The sequence below is a fragment of the Hemitrygon akajei genome, chromosome 30 (assembly GCF_048418815.1).
Source record: "Hemitrygon akajei chromosome 30, sHemAka1.3, whole genome shotgun sequence".
NCBI lineage: Eukaryota > Metazoa > Chordata > Chondrichthyes > Myliobatiformes > Dasyatidae > Hemitrygon > Hemitrygon akajei.
Genome location: NC_133153.1, coordinates 24368233 through 24381123, shown reverse-complemented (window position 1 = coordinate 24381123; position 12891 = coordinate 24368233). Strand labels below are relative to the sequence as shown.

The following is a 12891-nucleotide window of genomic DNA, read 5'->3' as shown; positions in this document are numbered from 1 at the left end:
ACCAATTAACCTACTAACCTGTGCATCTCTGGACTGTGACAGGATACCAGAGCACCTTAAGGAAACCCACCTGGTCACAGGGAGAATATATGCTCCTTAAAGACACCACCGGAATTGAATTCTGAACTCCAAAGGCTGGAATAATGTCGGACTAACCACTGCGCTAGTGTGGCATCCCATATAGACTGATACAGCACAGAAAAGGCCACTCGGTCCACCAAGTCTGTGCCGCCCATCAACCACTCACTTTTATTAACCTTTAATCCTAGGTTAATTTTATTTTTCATTCTCCCCACATTCTCTTTAGCTCCTGCCCCCATATTTTACCATTCACCCACAGCCGAGAGGAAATTTACAGTGACCAAATAACTTGCCAAGCCTCATGTGTTTGGCTGTGGGAGGAACGTGACTAGTTACAGGGAGAACGTGCGAATTCCATGTAAATGGCGCCTGGGTTCGAATTAAACCCGGGTCTCAGGTGCCGCAAGGTGGCGGCTTCAGTAACTGTGTGGCATTGCCCAAAAATGACAGAGGTTTCCCATTTCCACAGCAGTCCTTCTGCATGCTGAATAAAACCAGCTTTTGAAGATGGATATGTGCATTTATATAGCACCCCCACAACCTAAAATTGTTGCTTTACCACTACCGTTTATGTACAATCACTGAAGTGAGGCAGGAACCACAGCGGCCAATCTATGGACAGCAGACTTCTGGCTCTGCAGCGGAGCTGGACTTGAATCTAAAGCTTGCGGACCAGAAGCAACAGTGTTACAAGCTGAGCAACTGAGGACTCCTAAACAAGATTCTGACACCAGATCCACTAAAGATCAGGATATGATTACTCAGACCCATTTCTTCAAGGTCCTCACAGAGCCTGATGAATCCGCTGCATCACATCACATTGGAACACCAAATCCCCCAAATCAACTCGATTTATTTATTTATTTATTTATTTATTTATTTACACAAAGCAGCACTGAATTAAATCAAGGACTAAATATATCAATGACATGCAGCTGATACTGAATGCCTGAGTTGTTCATTTCTGGTTACAAGTTTGGAAAAATTTACAGAGTGTTTACCGCCCTTTAAGCCAATTTCCAGGAAGGCAAATAAGCTAATGTTGTGATCTCTCTCTGACATTAAAGGAACATCACTGAAAATTTTGCAGGAAAGTGCAGAGGACTCAGATGAGTCAGACACCTCTTGCAGAAAAGCTTGTGCAAATGTTTCCTACGATCCTCATATGTGGCTAGGTTTTTCTTTAATACAGTAGTCTGTTCCAAAATATATGTCCTCTGGAACCTTTCACAATGGAAAACTTTGAATCAGTCATAGATCGATATCACAATAATGCGGCAGATAGTGGGATGCTATTACAGCTCAGGACATTGGAGTTTGTAGTTCAATCCCAGCATCCTCTGTAAGGAGTCTTTATGTCCTCCCCACGGAATCTGTGTGTTTCCTCCAGGTGCTCTGGTTTCCTCCCACAGCTCAAAGATGTACCACTCAGCAGGTTAATTGGTCACTGTAAGCCGCCCTGTGATTAGGTTAGGGTTAAATCGGAGGTTGTTGGGGGTTGCTGGGCAGTGCAGTTTGAAGGGCCAGAAGGGCCTTTTCTGCACTTTATCTGTAAATAAAATGAATGAACAATTTCTCTGTTCCCTTCTCCTGAAGTTGACTGCTAGTAAAGTCCCACATGCCCTGAGTGCTGACGGCTATTTCCCCTGTATTATGTCAGCAAGTTCGTTTCTGATTAGTCAGGAAAATGGAGACCCATGGGTGAAGGAAAGAGATCCAGTTATATAAATGACAACTTCTCAAATGGGGGGTATGGTTGGCCATGGGTTGTCCTGGGGGGGTGGTGGGGTGAATGCTTTTCCTTTTACATATCAATGACGCTCAGGATCCAAGTTAAAAATTAGCAGGTAACTTAAAAGATTGAGGGTAAGGCAAACAGTGACAAAGTCAGCGATTCACGTCAACAGAGATAAAATGGCAAGTTGGTTGCAGGTGAAATTTAATATGAAGTAGTGTGGAGTGTGAAAAGCAAAGTGCATATGGGGGGGGCATGGGAGCATGGCGGCTAACGTCACGCTTTACAGCGCCAACAATGGGGGTTCAAGGAGTCTGTACGTTCTCCCCATGACTGTGTGGGTTTCCTCCAGGCGCCAGTTTCCCCCCACAGTCCAAAGACGTATGGATTAGTAAGGGTTGGACATGGTCTTTCTACATCTGAAGCACGGTCACACCCAGAACGGCTTCGGACTGCAACGCACACAACATGCTGGAGGAACTCAGCAGGTCAGGCAGCGTCTGTGGAAAGGTGTAAAGAGCCGATGTTTCGGGCCAAGAGCCTCTATCAGGTCATAACAGTTTTGATAGGCTTAACCAGTTTCCACTTGTAGTTGGCTCCAGGGAATGCAGGTTCCAAACGACGGGCAAAAGCAACACAAGGAACTTAAGGAATCTTTTACACAGAGTGGCAATGATCTAGAAGCTACATGCACTAAAATTTAAACTCAGTCAGGGCTTTCAAAACAGAAATGCTCAGGTCCTTATGAAAGCAGCCTGCAGGCTGTCAGGAAAGGGGACTGAAGGTGTGGTCCACAGTGAAATTGTACCATCTGACATGGGAATAACCTCCGTCTGTGTTGTTCTGCTCAAATCTATGATTTCATCGTGTGATTTAAAGCTTTTACTGAAGTTTTGTATCCACACAATTTAACAGCAATAAAAACACATAAATATCAAAAAACATTGCTGTGAAATATTTATTGTTTTCCTTCCCACACACGGTGCCAGACCTGCTGAGTATTTCCAGTATTTTCTGTTTTCACCTCAGATTTCCGGAATCCACTGGACTTTCCTTTCACACTACTGATGTCATGATTGGGACAGGAATATCTTCCTTTAACCTATGGGTGCTGAATCCGATAATGGCACCTCTACCAGAGAGCCCTCTGACTTTGGCGAGATTTCAGGATCTTCAGGAAGACTTGAGATCTTAAAATCATAGACAAGTACAGCACAGAAACAGGCTCTTTGGCTCATCTAGTACATGCTGAACTATTTAAACTGCCAACTCCCATCGATCTGCACTGGGACCATAGCCCTCCATGTACCATAACATCCATGTACCTATCTAAACTTCTCTTAAACATTGCATGCATCACATGTGCTGACTGCTCGTTCCACACTAACAACCTTCTGAGTGCAGAAGTTTCCCATCAGGTTCCCCTTAAACTTCTCACCTTTCACCCTTAACCCATGACCTCTGGGTGTCGTCTTCTTCAAGGGCTACATACACCAAATGAGCTCAAGGTAGCCTCAGGGGAAAATGTGCAAGTTCTCTTCATAAATTTTCCAGCCACTCTAAAAAGTATAAACAATTTTTTTTTCCTTGCGCAGTGGCCTGGGAGACCCAATTGAGGAAAATAGGAAAACTTCTCCCACAACACCTCACTGCTCCACCTTCCCAAAGGACTCATTGAACCCTTTCTGGAGGCCGGTCTGAGCCAACCAGGTGGATTGAATTACTTGAGAGTATGTTCCTCAGTGATCCATACATGATGAAGTGGCCCATTGATCAGAAAGGGCTGGTGAGATCAAAGTTGGGCAATACTAGAACAGAAACATTTTGAAGTCTGAAAAATAATATAAATTGACAAGCTCAGTGCCGGCAAGATGATAGTGCACATCTGAAAATTAGCATGAGAATAGGAGTCAATGCTGCTGCCACTCAGCTCGCTGTGGAGCTTGCACCTTCTCCCAGAACCACCATTTCCTTCCATATCCCAAAACTGATCTGGTTGGAAAGCCAATTAGTTACTGTAAACTGCTCCTTAATGCGAGTGAGTGGCAGGATTATCAGAGTGTTACACAGCACAGAAACAGGCCCTTCAGTCAACTGTTTCCACGCCAACCACCATGTGCATGTGTGTCCTGATCCCGGTTTCTTACATCTGCCTCACAGCCCTGTACGCCTTAGTTGATTAAAGCACACATCCAGGTTAGGTGTTGTAAGGCTTCCACAGCTACATGGACAGTCCAGTTTCTGACCACTCTCTGGGTGAACAGATCCTCCTACACCCACTGCTTTCTGGTTTTAGAAACCCCTACTGTTAAGGAAAGTTGCTGGTCCATAACCCTCAGCATTTTCCGTACGTCAGTCAGGTATTCCTAGCAAATTCATCAGGATTCTAGTACACGTTAGGCAAGATATCAATGATGATTTTGTGAAGCCACTGCCCTCCTCCCTTGTTGAAACGGTTGATTTTGCATCTCATGCGCTTGGGTCTGCTTGTCCAGAGGTCAGACACTGAACGTTCACGAGTCTGGGCCAGAGGTCGGAGCTCAGAAGTCCGACGCCTGTGAGTCTCCCATCACAAGGATTGGAAGGACTGGGAACCCGGAGGTGGCCAGACCTGGGGTTGGAGGCCTGTCTGTGTGCCACTGGGTGGGAGAGGCTTGAATTGCCGTCGATGCCTTGTCTTGTTGCTGCTGCTTGCACTGTCGTGCTGAACCTCGTGTGCGTGCTATCTTGCCGCCAGGATGCGTGGAGTCACGTGTGGGCTGCTCCCAGCACATCTTTGGCTGTGCTGGTTGTTAACGCAAATGGCCTACTTCACTGTACGTATCGATGTATGGGTAATAAATCAATCTGAATCGGAATCCTGGTATGTAGGGTTCTGCAGGATCATTCAACTGAATCTGCGTGCTTTCCCAGTTCTATGTACTCAATCTCCCCAGCAGGCATACCAAGAAAAATAAGTAGGAACTGCCAACAATGGGGACTTTGTCACACAACGGGGACTTCCTTGGTCTTGGCCCTTTCGGTTCCTTCCATATTTCATTCTACATTGTTACTGCTTTACCTTATTCTACCTCAATGCATTGTATAATGATTTGTCCTCTATTGACAGTATGCAAGACAAGCTTTTTACTGTATCTTGGTACATGTGACAATAATAAACCAATTCCAATAGTCTTGTTCTTCTGAAGGTGAAGGTCATGGGCTTGGGAGGTCACCATAATGACTAATCTTCATAGTCATAGAAAACTACAACACAGCATCTTCACCCCATCTAGACCACACTGAACTGTTAATCTGCCTGGTCCTATGGACCTGCACCTGGACCATAATCCTTCATACCCTTCCATTCCATGTAGCTACCCACAATCTATCCAGTCTCTCAAGATAACTAAAATGCTCCATCCAGGCATCAGCTTGGTTTTCAAGTAACATAAGAAGACCAGGCATTTGCTCCAGTAGCCTGCAGTCTACCCTACGAGGAACTTGAGAGACTTGCTGGTCTGGAGCAGAGGGCCCTAAATCTTGTTTCACAGCTGGAAAACTACTCTGCTCCTATTCCATCAAGAGAAGATAATAAGGAGATTAATAAAAAGGTCGATGTCTTAGGAATACTGCAAAAAGCAAGTGTGAATGTGAAATCACTGCTGTCCAGTCTGTCTCACTGCCAACGAGGAGAGACTAAAGGAGAATTCACAGACTGGATTGGTTTTGTCTGTGGAAGAAGTGGAAGAAGAACTGAAAGACTGCAAAATGGAATTTGAGAGGAAGCTTGCCACTCCGCTCATATTGGAACGTGTGGAACTGGTCCTAATGAACTACAATAAAAATACAGACATGACTGCTTTCAATAAGCTAATTAACAGTATGAAGGCAAGTGCAACTTTGCCTTTGCAATCAAAACCCCCTGAAGTTCTACTGCCCCCTGCAGCCTCCCTCCCCTGATATTCTAGTTAACCTGCTTGGCAGTCACAATCACCAAAGGCCAGTCCTTAATCAGCAAGGCCATTTGTCCCCATCACCCACGCTTTCTGAGGTAACACCAAACAACAATGAAGAACCCAAGACAAGATCTATACATACCTTTAACACCACAAGAGATAAAATGACTTTGGCATTCCAAAGGTAAACAGGGCAATCCATCAGCATTTCCATGCTAAGCTGTACACTTGAATTTAATCATGTAATTGTATCCTAACATCACAACCAAGATCTTTTACTCAACCAACACACAAAATGCTGGTGGAACGCAGCAGGACAGGCAGCATCTATAAGGAGAAGCGCTGTTGACTTTTCGGGCTGAGACCCTTCATCAGGACTAACTGAAAGGAGATAGTAAGAGATTTGAAAGTAGGAGGGGGAGGGTAAAATGAGAAACGATAGAAGACCGGAGGGGGGTGGGGTGAAGCTAGGAGCTGGAAAGGTGATTGGCAAAAGGGATACAGAGCTGGAGAAGGGAAAGAATCATGGGACGGGAGGCCTAGGGAGAAAGAAAGGGGGAGGGGAGCACCAGAGGGAGATGGAGAACAGGCAGAGTGATGGGCAGAAAGAGAGGGAAAAAAAGGGAGGGGGGAAAAAAATTAAATATATCAGGGATAGGGTAAGAAGGGGAGGAAGGGCATTAACGGAAGTTAGAGAAGTCAATGTTCATGCCATCAGGTTGGAGGCTACCCAGCCGGTATATAAGGTGTTGTTCCCCCAACCTGAGTGTGGTTCACTGCCTGCTTAAACAGCCTGAGGTTCCACCTGCTTCAAGGCAGGCCTCAATTATACCAGTGCCCAAGAAGAACAAGGTATCCTGCTTCAATGACCATCTTTCAGTTGCACTTACATCCACTGTGATGAAGTACTTTGAGAGGTCGATATAAAACATATCAACCCCCGCCTGAGAAGTGACTTGCATCTGCTTCAGTTTGCCTGGCTTCACAACAAGCCAACAATAGATGCCACTTCATTGGCTCTTCACTCAACCCTGACACATCTGGACAGTGCAGATGCATACACCAGGATGAGCTTTAGTGACTACAGCTTGGCATTCAATACTATCATCTCCTCAAAACCAATCAATAAACTTCAAGACCTCAATATCCATTTGTGCAATTGAATCTCTGATTTCCTCACTTGCAGACCTCAATTAGTTCAGATTGGCAAAAATATCTCCCCCACAATCTGCATCAGCACAGGTGCAACAAAGGACTGTGTGCTTAGCCACCTGCTCTACTCGCTTTATACTTACGACTGTGAGGCTAAGCACAGCTCCGATGCTATATTTAAGTTTGCTGATGACACCGCTGTTGTTGGCCAAATGAAAGGTGGTGACAAATTAGCATAAATGAGGGAAATTGAAAATCTGGCTGAGTGGTGCCACAACAACAACCTTTCACTCAATGTCAGCAAGACCAAGGAGCTGATTATTGACTTCAGGAGGAGGAAAAGAGAGGTCCATGAGTCAGTTCTCATTGGAGCATAGGAGATGGAGAAGGTCAGCAACATTAAGTCCTTCAGCATTTTCGTTTCAGAGGATCCGTCCTGCACCCCAGCCTGTAAGTGCTGTTATGAAGAATGTGCAGCAGCGGCTCTACCTCCTTAGAAGTTTGCAAAAGTTTTGCATAATGTCTAAAACTTTGACAAACTTTATAGATGTGTGCTGAAGAGTATATTGACTGACTCCATACAACCTGGTACGGAAACACAATGCCCTTGAACAGAAAATTCTACAAGAAGTAGTGCATATGGCCCAGCCCATCTCGGGTAAAGCCCTTCCCACCACTCAGCATATCAACACAAAGCGCCGTCACAGGAAAGCAGCATCCATCATCAAGGAACCCCACCACCCAGGCCATGGTCTCTTCACAATGCTGCCGTCACGAGGAAGGTACAGGAGCCTCAGGACTCACATCATCTGGTTCAGGAGCAGTCATTACCCCTAAAACATCGAGCTCTTAGCACAACCAGTGGTGATAACTTCACTCTCCCCATCAGTGAAATGTTCCCACAACCAATGGACTCACTTTCAAGGATTCCATCTCATGTTCTCAATATGTCTGGCTTACTTATTCATTTATGATTATTATTTTTCTTTTGCACTTCAACAGTTTGTTGTTTTTTGCACACTGATTACCTGCCCCTCCTGTAAGAAGTGGCCTTTCACTGATTCTATTGTGTCTTTTAGATTCATTGTGAACACTTGCAAGAAAACAAATCTCAGGGCTGTATATGGCGACATATAGGCACTTTGATAGCAAACTTACTTTGAACTTTGAACGTTCCATGCCCACAATCAGCAACACAGAACACAACCAACAACAAAACAAATACAGCAAAATAAGCCCTTTGGCTCCATCTGACTCAGCCACTCACAAACATAGACTGGCCTCCAACTCTAGGACAGGCCTCCAGGTCTCCAGCCTCCACTGAGAAGATTTTCCCCAGGCAACTACCGAACAACAGCAAAAGAAGCTATCATCATAGCAAGGGTGCACTCCCTCCGTGCCCTACTCCCAACAATTCACTGGATGAACTGGTCCAAATGACTCCTGCGTCAGAAAACTAGTGATAGCTTCCTGCCTCTTATCACAGATTGTGCAAGGAAGGCTGTGATCACGGCAGGGAGCTCCCATAGTAACGAGCAATGTAAAGTGAAGCTGGAGGCCTTTCAGCTGCCAAAGCCTGGGCAATGTTCTTCTGATCTTATTGTGACCTCATAACGATTGTCAAGGGTTGACCGAGTTTCTTCAGCAAGCGGTGAAGACGTGTGCTGGTATCAGGTAACCAGTTCATCAGATGGGCACTGAATGAAGTCATGGATAACCACCTTTTACACAGGCAACCTCTAATATCATCAACTGCATGGCTGACAACAGGCAAACTTCAGCCTCACTGAATGTGCCTGGGTCAACTTCCTAATGGTTAATAGTCTACCCAGAAGCGATTGATTGATGATCTACTGTACACTAAATGGGTTTAATGAACTACTCACAGTTTACATGGGTCCAGTCTCTGGGTGTTCACTTTCATTCTTGAAATTCCAATCTTTATGAAGTCATTTCTTTCATTCAATATTCGTCAATTCCAGGAGCACTAAGTGAAACTAATTATCAAAATAATAAATATGGTATTGGAGTCCAAGGAGAGCCCTTTCATTTTTAGACAAGGTTTCACTTAATTATGATTCATGCTCTGTATGCAATTTTGGGCTGCACCTCAAGCAGGAATGATGCACTTGGAATGTCCCCAGTCATATGACTGGGTTTTGTAGAACTGCATATTCTTTCCACCTATGTCATGTTATAGAGAGAGAGAGAGAGAGAGAGAGAGGCACTGCTACCATTGCCTGTACTCATGTGCCATCTAGTGAGACACTCTTTAACTGATCAACTTTCCCCTCTCCATCAATGCAACAGTTGCAGCAAAGGAACTCCAGTACCAGCTTTGTGCTGAAGACACTATTTTGGCCCAAGTTCTTTTGATATCAACCCTGTTCTCCCTCCACCCCCCACTGAGTTGTGAAGAAGGGTTGCAGCCCAAAACATCAACCAAAAGCATCTCTTTTCCACAGATGTGGCCTGGCCTGCTGAGTCCCTCCAGCATTTTATGTGTGCTACTTGGATTTCCACCATTTGCAGATTTTCACATCTCAGCCTGGTACTGCTTAGCAAACAGAGGAAATTCAACTCATCTGCTTGAGCCGGCAGTTCATGTTCCAAGATCAAGAAGATCTCCACTTTACCACACACGATGCCCTGGTGGGTTTCCTCTGGGTGCTCCAATTTACTCCCACAGTTCAAAGACCTACCAGTTAGTAGGCTAATTGGCGATGATTATAAATTGTTCTGTTACCTGGCTAGAGTTAAGTAGGTGGGTTGCTGTGTAATGCAGCTCATTGGGCCAGAAGGGCCTATTCCAATCAATCAATAAGTAAAGATTTTACATTTTAGTCATAGAGTCTTTGACCTGGAACATTAACTGCACGTCTCTTTCCACAGATGCACCCTGACCCTTCAGTGTTTCAAGCATTTTTATAACCCAAGAGATTCTTATAATGTTGGAAATCCTGAGTAACACACTTAGTTGTAAGTACTCAACAGGTCAGGAAGTATCCAGGGAGGGCTGACATTTCTGGCCAGAACCCTTCTCTCAGCCTGAAATATCAACCGATTATTGCTCACCATGGATGCCGCCCAACCCGCTGAGTTCCTCCACCATTTTTTGTGTGCTTCCAACATTTTCGCTTTTATTTCATAACTTCTGCAGCTGCAGATTCTTTGATTTTTATTCACTGAATACTTTATATCTGTGCATACATCAAGGGTTGCCTCTATTGAGAAAACTCAGAAATGTATTTTTATCTTTTCTGTAAACAGCCACAAATGAACAGAGCCACGTGGACAGGATTAGAGATTCGCAATAATTATGATTATTTTTGACAGAATGTGAGCATATAATTTTAGAATAGTGCTCAACATTTGAAAATTTTGCAATGAATTATCTGGATAATAACTCACCAAGATTAATTTTCTAAGCCCTCAGGACTGATTAAATCAGCCTCTTATTTTCTCCACCACAATGGTTCACAGCAGTTGTCTCCAGATACATCTTACACTTTTAGCTGCTACCATGACAACTGACTTCAGAGCCATCAATGTACAACTGCAAGAACAGCGAAGCTTATGAACATGTCCTGAGGAAGATTGTGCTGTTATCAAATGGACAAGCAGAACAATAATTACATCCTACAGTAAATGGACCTTGTACTAAATATTTTATAGCATAGCTCACTTAAGCAAAAAGGTGGCCAGATGTTCAGTGGGAAACTAAAGCTTAAAGGAATATAGCTCAAGAGTGATTAAGTCAAAAAGATTTATGAGAAAGGTCATTCTTATGAGCAAAATTCTTCCATGTACAACTCCCCACTGACTAGTCTATTAACTCTAGTCACAATTCACCTTCATTTTTTAAACGCTAAACTACCATCATTTGGGCTCTAGTGACACCAGTGCTCTAAATGTTTTGTGCAATAATTGCTGGAGAAAATTAGTGTTCATAGTTGTGGCTAAGCTGACAAAAATACTGAAATGTCCATTACAAGGAAGATCACGTTGCCTAGAAACTCATTTGCTGTTTATTAATGCTAAGCCAGCTGAGAATTCTCACCAGTGATTGTCTGGAATTCATTGATTCAGACCAGCGATATAACACATTTAGTGCCACTGACCGACCATGAATTTCAAGATAATTATGTCAGTGCTGGTGCTAGCTTCCAAATGGAAATGCCTCTTCAAATTGATGCTTCCTTTTTTTTAAACTGAACTCTTCAATATTTTACTATTCTGGTATTTATTTAATTGCTTCATAAATATTGCAAATGGTTTAGCTTCAACAGCGAGTCACCTGGCACTAATCTCCTTGATTTCCTTTGCTTTCGTCCTTCATTTTCTTTCTCATCATCTTTGCACTTTTGATCCCTTCCCCCTTTCTGTGTTTTTTCCTTAAGGATCTCCTTTACTCATTTTTCATTCCTCCCTCACTTTTGTCTCTCACTCCCTCTTTCCTCCATTTTGTCCGTTTCATTCATTTAAGTCTAACTCCATTCACTCCCATCCTTTGCACAGACCATGCAACATGGTGACTGAATTTCAGAGGCGGAGTTCAAAATACTAGCTCTACCATGCAAACGTCATTTCCTTCCAGAAATGGGTTGTGTGCAAAGGCACACAAGTCACTGATTTAGAAATTCTAAAAGATAGGAATGGCACACAGAAATCACACTACAAATGGAGCTTTTGTCAATTAACTCTAGGACTGTGGGCAGCAATTTTCGTATGCACAGACAGCTGTAACTTTTAGATCCTACAGTGGTGCTCAAAGGTTTGTGAACTCTGTATAATTATTCTATTTCTGGATAAATATAACCTAAAATGTGATCAGATCATCATGTAAGCCCTAAAATTAGATAGAGAACTCAATTAAATAAATATCACAAAAAAATTATACTTGCTCATTTATTTACTTATTGAGAAAAATGATCCAATATTACATGTATTTGTTTTGGAAAAGGTACGTGAATCTTTGCTTTCTGTAACTGCTGTGACCAGCAATAGCTTCAACCAAACACAAAGAGCACTACAGATGCTGTGGTCAAATCAAGACGTACAAAAAAGCTGGATGAACTCAGCAGGTCCTGACAAAGGGTCTCGACCCGAAACGTTGACTGCTTCTTTCAACGGATGCTGCCTGACCTGCTGAGTTCATCCAGCTTTTTTGTAAAGTTTCAACCAAACGTTTCTGGTAACTGTTGATCAGTCCTCCGCATCGACTTGGACAAATTTTAGGCTATTCCCCCTTACAAAACTGCTTCGGCTCTGAGATGTTGGTGGGTTCCCTTGCCTGAACAGCTTCCCCAGGTCTTTCCACAACATTTCTACAGGATTTTAGGTCAGGACTTTGACTCAGCCATTCCAAAACACAGATTTTCTTCATTTTAAACCATTCTGTTGTTGATTCACTCTGGTCTTTCAGATCATTATCCTGTTGCATTATCCAACTTCTATTAAGCTTCAAGTGATGGACTGCTACCCCGATATTCTGTAAAATGTCTTCATACAATTTTGAGTTTATTGTTTCCTCAATGATTACAAGCTGCCCAGGCTCGAAGACAGAAAAGCATCCCCAAACCATGGTGCTCGTTCCACCATTCTACACAATTGTATGAGGTTTTGCTGTTGGTGTGCAAGAGCCTTTTTTCTCCAAAGATAGTGATGTGCATTTCTGCCAAAAAGTTCAACTTTCGTCTCATCTGTGCACAGAACATGGTCCCAGAAGGTGGCCTTTTGCAAACTTGAGACATGCAGCAATGTTTTTTTCTGGACAGCAGTGGTTTCCTCCGTGGTGACCTTCCAGGAACACCATTCTTGTTCAGTGTTTTTCTTATAGTGGACACATGAACAGGGGCTTTAGCAAGTTCTAGAGATTTCTGCAGGTCCTTTGCTGTTGCACTTGGATTCTTTTCACCTCCTTCAGCATTGCATGTTGTGCTCTTGGTGTGATCTTTGCAGGATGCCGTCTCCTAGGGAGAGTAG

The 12891-nt window shown here is 43.6% G+C and overlaps 1 protein-coding gene across 1 annotated transcript in view; it reads right to left on the bottom strand.

Annotated features, from left to right (window-relative positions):
- gnb5b (guanine nucleotide binding protein (G protein), beta 5b) overlaps positions 1–12891 on the bottom strand; it is a 77638-nt gene that overhangs the window by 27113 nt on the left and 37634 nt on the right. The gene's annotated exons all lie outside the window — the stretch shown is intronic.